Source organism: Pan paniscus, chromosome 17 (assembly GCF_029289425.2).
Source record: "Pan paniscus chromosome 17, NHGRI_mPanPan1-v2.0_pri, whole genome shotgun sequence".
Classification (NCBI taxonomy): domain Eukaryota; kingdom Metazoa; phylum Chordata; class Mammalia; order Primates; family Hominidae; genus Pan; species Pan paniscus.
This window is the reverse complement of record NC_073266.2, coordinates 2,775,805-2,785,011: the sequence shown is the minus strand read 5'-3', so window position 1 is coordinate 2,785,011 and position 9,207 is coordinate 2,775,805. Positions and strand designations below refer to the sequence as shown.

General features: G+C 47.5%; 1 pseudogene; it reads right to left on the bottom strand.

Moving 5' to 3' along the window:
• Positions 1–335: 335 nt before the first annotated feature.
• On the bottom strand, positions 336–4,002 carry LOC134729206 (cell division cycle protein 27 homolog; annotated as a pseudogene).
• Between the last annotated feature and the right edge of the window lie 5,205 nt (positions 4,003–9,207).

Sequence of the window (9,207 nt, the reverse complement as noted above, 5' to 3'; positions counted from 1 at the left end):
CCTGTCAAGAGACCTGAGCCTGACACCATCGAATTAAACACCTTTACTGGCTTGGTGGGTTTGTTTGTTTCTGAGATGGAGTCTTGCTCTGTCCCCCAGGCTGGAGTGCAGCGGCGTGATCTCAGCTCACTGGAACCTCTGCCTCCTGGGTTCAAGTGATTCTCCTGTCTCAGCGCCACCATGGCCGGCTCATTTTTTTTTTTTTTTTTTTTTTTTTTTTTTTTTTTTTTTTTTTTAGTAGACACGGGGTTTCACCCTCTTTCATTGGTTTTCACTGGAGATTCCAGATTCGAGCCACACCTCATTCTGTGCCACAGAGAGACTTCTTCTTCTTCTTCTTCTTTTTTTTTTTTTAAGTGCAACGCAACGTGTCTGCCTTATTTGAGTGGCTTCCTATATCATTATAATTGTGTTATAGATGAAGAAAAGGTATTAAACACTGTGCTAATGATAGCGAAAGTGAAGACAAAAGAAAGGCTATCCATTTTGTGGTTAGAATAAAGTTGCTCAGTATTTAGAGCTACCTAAATACGTCAGCATTTACACTCTTCCTAGTCAAAGCTGGCCGATCTGAATAATCCTCCTTTAAACACAATTTTTGATAGGGTTAAGATTTTTTTAAGAATGCGACTCCTGCAAAAGAGCTGAACAGACAATACACATTTAAAAACATCACAACACAAGGATCAACCAGACTTGGGAAAAAAATCGAAAACGACACAAGTCTTATGAAGAACTGAGTTCTTAAAATAGGACGGAGAACATAGCCATCGGAAGAGAAGGCAGTATTGGCAAGTTGATTGTTGCGTTGGTCAGCAGTAGCTGGCACTATCTTTTTGGCCATCTTTCGGGCCATGTAACTACTACAGCAAAATGAGATATGATCCATTCAACAACATATTCGCAAATCAAAAAATGTTTCCGTAATATAATGCTTCAGATTTAGAAGCAAATCAAATGATAGAACTCCACTGCTGTAATAAGTCACCCCAAAGACCACCGTATCTGACAGAATAACTACCACAGGGTTATGACTTCAGAATTATACTTTCTCTTGATATTTACTTATGTATGTATTTATTTTTTTAATGTATTTCTCTTGAGACGGCGTCTCGCTCTGTCGCCCAGGCTGGAGTGCAATGGTGTGATCTCGGCTCACTGCAACCGCCACCTCTCCGGGTTCAAGCGATTCTCCTGCCTCAGCCTCCCGAGTAGCTGGGACTACAGGTGCCCACCACCACGCCCAGCTAATCTTCATACTTTTAATAGAGACGGGGTTTCACCGTGTTGGCCCGGATGGTCTCGATCTCTTGACCTCGTGACCCGCCCGCCTCGGCCTCCCAAAGTGCTGGGATGACAGGCGTGAGCCACTGCGCCCGGCCTTCTCTTGACGTTTAAACTATGAAGTCAGTCCAGAAAAATGCAATAAATGTCAACGGTGAGTATGCTGTTGAGGCAGAGGTAGGACCACACTTTTTCATGTCTTATTCAGTTGATCACAATAGGACCTAGGTAGTAATTTCCTATGTGCCCACTTATACACGAGTACAAAAGAGTAAAACAGAGAGACCGCTACATTAAAGGGCACGTGAAGTTCTTCATAGTAACTCCGTAAACTGGAACACTGTCAAAAAGCAGCAGCTCGTGAGTTGTTTCCATCTATTTTTCTATTCTCCAATAAGTGAACTATGCTATTCCTTTCCAATCTCCCAAGCGCTCCTTGTCCCCATCACCACTTCGGTGCTCGAAGTAAAAGTCACAAATCCAGTCACACAACTAAAGAAACACATACACGAACCAAAGACAACTACAGCGTCTGCAAAAGTTTGCTAGAAGACTGAAACTGTTGAGTATAAGGATCTGGTATTCTATGATCATGAGTTCATTTCAGAGTTTGTTCAAGACATACGTTTCATAAGGAAACATCTTAGTTAGAAGTTATTCAGCACTATGTACCATCCCTAAGTATTTTTAACCAAATTCGTGACAATAAAGAGCTATCTAACCAGAAAAACTAGCGAGTACCGGCGCCATCCATAGGGCTTTGTCTTTACACTTCATTACCACTTACCATGCCTTACAATGTCTGGGATTGACCCTGATAGCATTTCGAAAACAAGCTGATGCTTTGTCCAGTTCTTCAGTGAAGACAAGCTCACGCCCTAATGCACTATAGGCATAAGCATCATTTGGATCCACTTCGAGAGTTCTCTGGAAGAATTGAATCGCAATATCGTGTTCCCGTTGCAGACCGAAACAGTTCCCTGCAGCACACCAGGCCTCTGGCTGGCGAAGTTTTATCCCTGTCTGTGAAGTCTTTGGACAGAACTGAAAGAGCAACATCTTTCGGAGGATGCCAAAGTGTTGTAGAGTAGATCTCCATGCCTTCGACTCTGTAATTCTCAATCCTTCTAACCTCTGAGAATTTTCTTTCAGCTTGTGTGGACTCTGAAAGTTTACAATAGGCCCTTCCAATTTGGCACAGTACCCAACCGGTATTGCGGTGGTGAGAAGCTAGATGGCTCAAGATACTGACAGCTTCTTTGCCGTGGTGAGAACACAAAGCTAAATAACCTTTCCCCCTTTCACGAGGAAGGCTCATCAAGCCTTCCGCTGCTGCTTTTTGTAGATTAAAAGCCTGAATCTGAGGCGCGATTGCGGCTATTTTCCCTTCTGGAGTGACGGAAGAGTCCAATGTTGTCACTTCCATGGCTATCACTTATGTTCGGTGGAGTTATTCCTCCTTTATGAGCTTTACTTTTTGTTTTTCTGTTTGGGATTTTAGGTGGAAACTTCCCTTTTAATTTTCTCCTATTCTCCTCGGTTGTGGAGCTGTCACTAGTCAAGAGTCGTGAATTTCTTCGAGGCGGTGCGTTTGGGGGAGATGCCATAGTGGGGCTCAATACCTGAGGTGTTGCCCTTGTCGGCGCACCAGAACTTTGTGTTTTTGCGAGAATTGGGGTTACCTTTCGGCTCTTTCCCCTCTGCGAGAAGACAGACTGTGTTCCGGTTTGGCCGATTCCGGCAACAGACTTTTTTGAAGGGGCTCCGGTGGATGGCACGTCAATGACAGAAGGTGTCTAATACCAGTGCAGTTTTGTCCATAGGATCCGTCTCCGGGACTTGGGGCTTCTAATGGCAAAATGCCAACACTTGGGGCTCATGGACTAACTGCTGCTGGTCCTCCTAATACACTTCGACCAGTTTTTGGTTTATGTTGAACCTGTTTAGATCATATGGAAGTTCCTGTTCCCAGTGGGACAGTATCAGGTGAAAGGACGGCTGAATCGATAGAAGACACTGGGGAGTCTGTATTCAAGGAGTACTTTGAATTGGAAGATTCTCAATTCAATCCGTTTAATTCAACGGTGTCCTGGGGTGTTTCCGTAAGAACGGTCTCAGGCTGTCTGTGACATAAGCTAGGACGAGGTCCCAGTGTTTTGGCACAACACTTGGACAGGCAGTTGCTAAAGCTCTCTAGAGATGTGAATCAAAATGTTTGGTCAGGATCTGGCTTTTCCCCCCTATTTCACATCATGATTCAAAGGGACACCAGAGGAAAGGATTTCAACGGAGGCTCTTTTGGTCACATTCTGACCCTTTGGTAAGCCGATCTGTCTTGCAATATACATGTCCCAACGATGGAAGGGGAAAGCGAGCTGAATCAGCAAACTCAGGAACAATAATATCATCATGGCTTCTCTGCTTAGGAAACACTCCACCCGATAAGATTTGATCCCCTTCTGCAAGCTTGCTGAGATCAACACAACATTTCGCAAGCAGGTATTTGCATTGCGGTGTAGTACCACTGTGTCCTTTCAAGAGTCTATATGTTTTATAGGCCTTTCCTGAGCGGTAAGAAGAGGTTGCCAGTAAAAACAAGGCTTCTTCTGAGTGTACTTCTGCATAGAGGCGTTCCGCGAGGAAAACCGCACCTCGGTAGGCATAGTGGCTTAGTGCTTGCCATATAGCAGCCTGGACGGGTCCCTGCAGCACCGCCATCCTCGAGGCTCAGGCCCACTTTCTGCAGTGCCTCAGGCACCGCCCCCCCCCCCACCCCCCCCACCCCCATAGCGGCTCCGGCCCGGCCAGCCCCGGCTCATTTAAAGTCACCAGCGACCGTTACCGACCGTTACCGTGGGATGGGGGAGTCCGAGCCAGAATGACTTCTTTATCCTGCCGACTCTGGAAAGCCCGGCCCCTTGTGATCCATTGCAAACCGAGAGTCACCTCGTGTTTAGAACACGGATCCACTCCCAAGTTCAGTGGGGGGATGTGAGGGATGTGGCAGGTAGGACGAAGGACTCTCTTCCTTCTGATTCGGTCTGCACAGTGGGGCCTAGGGCTGGAGCTCTCTCTGTGCGGACCGCTGACTCCCTCTACCTTGGGTTCCATCGGCCCCACCCTGGAACGCGGGCCTTGGCAGATTCTGGCCCTTCCTGGCCCTTCAGTCGCTGTCAGAAACCCCATCTCGTGCTCGGATGCCCCGAGTGACTGTGGCTCGCACCTCTCCGGAAACATGGGAAATCTCTCCTCTACGCGCGGCCACCTGAAACCACAGGAGCTCGGGACACACGTGCTTTCGGGAGAGAATGCTGAGAGTCTCTTGCCGACTCTCTCTTGACTTGAGTTCTTCGTGGGTGCGTGGTTAAGACGCAGTGAGACCAGATGTATTAACTCAGGCCGGGTGCTGGTGGCTCGCGCCTGTAACCCCAGCACTTTGGGAGGCCGAGGCCGTAGGATCCCTCGAGGAATCGCCTAACCCTGGGGAGGTTGAGGCTGCAGTGAGTGAGCCATAATTGTGTCACTGCGCTCCAGTCTGGGCGAAAGACAGAATGAGGCCCTGCCACAGGCAGGCAGGCAGGCAGGCAGGCAGGCAGGCAGGCAGGCGGGCGGGCGGGCAGGCAGGCAGGCAGAAAGACAACAGCTGTATTATGTTCTTGTCAGGGTAGGAAGCAAAAATAACAGAATACAGCCCTTATTTTTTTTTTCCCCTTCGGACGGAGTTTCACTCTTGGTGCCCACGCTGGAGTGCAGTGGCACCATCTCGGCTCACCGCAACCTCCACCTCTCGCGTTCAAACGATTCTCTTGCCTCAGCCTCCTGAGTAGCTGGGATTACAGGCAGGGGCCGCCACACCCGGCTGATTTTGTATTGTTAGTAGAGACGGCATTTCTCCATGTGGGTCAGGCTGGTCTCGAACTGGCGACCCCAGTGGATCTGCCCGCCTCGGCCTCCCAAAGTGCTGGGGTGACAGGCGTGAGCCATCGTCACCGGCCGGCTACGTTTTTTGTTTTTTTTTGTTTTTTTTAATTATTTTACTTTTTTTTAGTTTTCAATTTTAATCTATTTATTTACTTATTTACATTTATTTATTTATTTATGTATTTACTTATTTATTTATTTTCGAGACAGACTCTCGCTCTGTTGCCCAGACTGGAGTGCAGCGGCGCGATTTCGGCTCACTGCAAGCTCTGCCTCCCGGGTTCACGCCATTCTCCTGCCTCAGCCTCCCAAGTAGCCGGGACTACAGGCGCCCACCACTGTGCCTGGCTGACTTTTTGTATTTTGAGTAGAGATGGGGTTTCACTGTGGTAGCCAGGATGGTCTCGATCTCCTGACCCTGTGATCCGTCCACCTCGGCCTCCCAAAGTGCTGGGATGACAGGCGTGAGCCACCGCCCCCGGCCTATTTATCTATTTATTAACTTTGAGTCCAGGTTATGAAACCAGTTAGTTTTTGTAATTTTTTTTTTTTTTTTTTTTTTGAGACGAGGTTTCACCGTGTTGCCAAGGCTTGGGCCGAGGGATCCACCGGCCCTCGGCCTCCCAAAAGTGCGGGGATGACAGGCGCGAGCCTACGGCGCCCGGACCCCCCCTTCCCCCCTCCCCCGCTTGTCTTCCCGACAGACAGTTTCACGGCAGAGCGTTTGGCTGGCGTGCTTAAATTCATTCTAAATAGAAATTTGGGACGTCAGCTTCTGGCCTCACGGACTCTGAGCTGAGGAGTCCCCTGGTCTGTCTATCACAGGACCGTACACGTAAGGAGGAGAAAAATCGTAACGTTCAAAGTCAGTCATTTTGTGATACAGAAATGCACAGATTCACCCAAAACACAGAAACCAGTCTTTTAGAAATGGCCTTAGTCCTGCTGTCCGTGCCAGTGATTCTTTTCAGTTTGGACCTTGACTGAGAGAATTCCCAGTCGGTCTCTCGTCTCTGGACGGAAGTTCCAGATGATCCGATGGGTGGGGGACTTAGGCTGCGTCCCCCCAGGAGCCCTGGTCGATTAGTTGTGGGGATCGCTTTGGAGGGCGCGGTGACCCACTGTGCTGTGGGAGCCTCCATCCTTCCCCCCACCCCGTCCCCAGGGGATCCCAATTCATTCCGGGCTGACACTCTCACTGGCAGACGTCGGGCATCACCTAGCGGTCACTGTGACTCTGAAAACGGAGGCCTCACAGAGGAAGGGAGCACCAGGCCGCCTGCGCACAGCCTGGGGCAACTGTGTCTTCTCCACCGCCCCCGCCCCCACCTCCATGTTCCTCCCTCCTTTGTTGCCTAGGAAACCGCCACTTTGACGACTGGGTCTGATTGACCTTTGATCAGGCAAAAACGAACAAACAAATAAATAAATAAAATAACACAAAAGTAACTAACTAAATAAAATAAGTCAATACAATCCATTGCAATGCAATAAAATACCATACGATACGATAGGATAGGATAGGATAGGATAGGATACGATACGATACGATACGATACGATACGATACGATACGATACGATACGATACGATACAATACAATACAATACAATACAATACAATACAATAGGCCAGGCGCGGTGGCTCATGCCTGTCATCCCATCACTTTGGGAGGCCGAGGTGGACGCATCACCTGAAGTCGGGAGTTGGAGACAAGCCCGACCAACATGGAGAAATCCCGTCTCAATTGAAAATACAAAACTAGCCGGGCGCGGTGGCACATGCCTATAATCCCAGCTGCTAGGAAGGCTGAGGCAGGAGAATCGCTTGAACCTGGGAAGCGGAGGGTGCGGTGAGCCGAGATTGCGCCATCGCACTCCAGTCTGAGCAAAAAGAGCGAAACTCCGTCTCAAAAATAAATAAATAAATACATACATACATAAATACATAAATTAAAATAAATAAATACAATACAATAAAATAAATGGGCCCTGCGCGGTGGCTCAAGCCTGTCACCCCCTCACTTTGGGAGGCCAAGGCCGGTGGATCAAGAGGCGGTCAGACCAACAGGGCCAGTATGGTGAAACCCCGTCTCTACTCACAATACACAAAATTAGCCGGGCGCCGTGCTGTGCTGTACTGTCTGTAATCCCAGCTACTCGGGAGGCCGAGCTGAGGCAGGAGAATCGCTTGAACCTGGGAGGTGGAGGTTGCAGTGAGCCGAGATCGTGCCACTGCACCCCAGCCTGGGCGACAGAGCGAGACTCCGTCTCAAAAAAATGAAAATGAAAATGAAATGCAACAAAATAATTAAAAAGTGAGTTTCCGGGGAAAAAGAAAAAACAACAACAACAACAACAACAACAACAACAACAACAACAAAAAACAACCCCACCGTGACATACACGTACGTACGCCTCTCGCCTTTCGAGGCATCAAACACGTTAGGAATTATGCGTGATTTCTTTTTTTTAACTTAATTTTATTTTATTATCATGATTTATGTTTCGAGACGGAGTCTCGGAGGCCCGCCCTCCCTCCGTCCCATTCCCTGGTTGCCCAGACAACCTCAGGAGACAGACCCTGGCTGGGCCAGATTGTTCTTCTCCTCGGTCGATGGTTTCCTTGTCTTTCTTCGTGTCTTTAACCCCCGTGGACTCTTCCGCTCGGGTTTGACAGATGGCAGCTCCACTTTAGGCCTTGTTGTTGTTGGGGACTTTCCCGATTCTCCCCAGATGTAGGGAAAGCAGGTAGATTTGCCTTGCCTGGCCTTGCCTGGCCTTGCCTTTTCTTTCTTTCTTTCTTTCTTTCTTTCTTTCTTTCTTTCTTTCTTTCTTTCTTTCTTTCTTTCCTTCTTTCCTTCATTACTTTCTTTTTTTCTTCTTCTTCTTCCTTTTTTTTTTTTTTTTTTTGAGACAGAGTTTCACTCTTGTTGCCCAGGCTAGAGGGCAATGGCGCGATCTCGGCTCACCGCACCCTCCGCCTCCCAGGTTCAAGCGATTCTCCTGCCTCAGCCTCCTGATTAGCTGGGATTACAGGCATGGGCCACCGTGCCTGGCTGATGTTTGTACTTTTAGTAGAGACGGTGTTTTTCCATGTTGGTCAGGCTGGTCTCCAACTCCCAACCTCAGGTGGTCCGCCTGCCTTGGCCTCCCAAAGTGCTGGGATGACAGGCGTGAGCCACAGTGCCCAGCCTCTCTCTCTCTCTCTCTCTCTCTCTCTCGCTCGCTCGCTCGCTCGCTTGCTTGCTTTCGTGCTTTCTTGCTTTCTTGTTTTCTTTCTTTCTTTTGTTTCTTTCTTGCTTGCTTTCTTGCTTGCTTGTTTTCTTGCTTTCTTGCTTTCCTTTCTTTTTCTTTCTTGCTTTCTTGCTTGCTTGCTTTCGTGCTGTCTTGTTTTCTTGCTTGCTTGCGTGCTTGCTTGCTTTCGTGCTTTCTTGCTTTCTTGTTTTCTTGCTTTCTTTCTTTCTTTTGTTTCTTTCTTGCTTGTTTTTCTTTCTTGCTTGCTTTCTTGCCTTCTTTTCTTTCTTGCTTGCTTTCTTGCTTTCTTTTCTTTTTCTTTCTTTCTTTCTTGCTTTCTTGTTTTCTTGCTTTCTTGCTTGCTTTCGTGCTTTCTTGTTTTCTCGCTTTCTGTCTTTTGCTTCTTTCTCTCTTGCTCTCTCGCTTGCTTGCTTGCTTGCTTTCGTGCTTTCTTGTTTTCTTGCTTTCTTTCTTTCTTTTGTTTCTTTCTTGCTTGCTTTCTTGCTTTCTTGTTTTCTTGCTTTCTTGCTTTCTTTCCTGCTTTCTTTCTTGCTTTGTTTTCTTTCTAGCTTTCTTTTCTTTCTTGCTTGCTTTCTTGCTTTCTTTTCTTTTTCTTTCTTTCTTTCTTGCTTTCTTTTTTCTTGCTTTCTTGCTTTCTTTTCTCTTTCTTTCTTTCTTTCCTGCTTTTTTGCTTTCTTGCTTGCTTTCTCGCTTGCTTGCTTTCTGTCTGTCTGTCTTTCTTTCTTTCTTTCTTTCTTTCTTTCTTT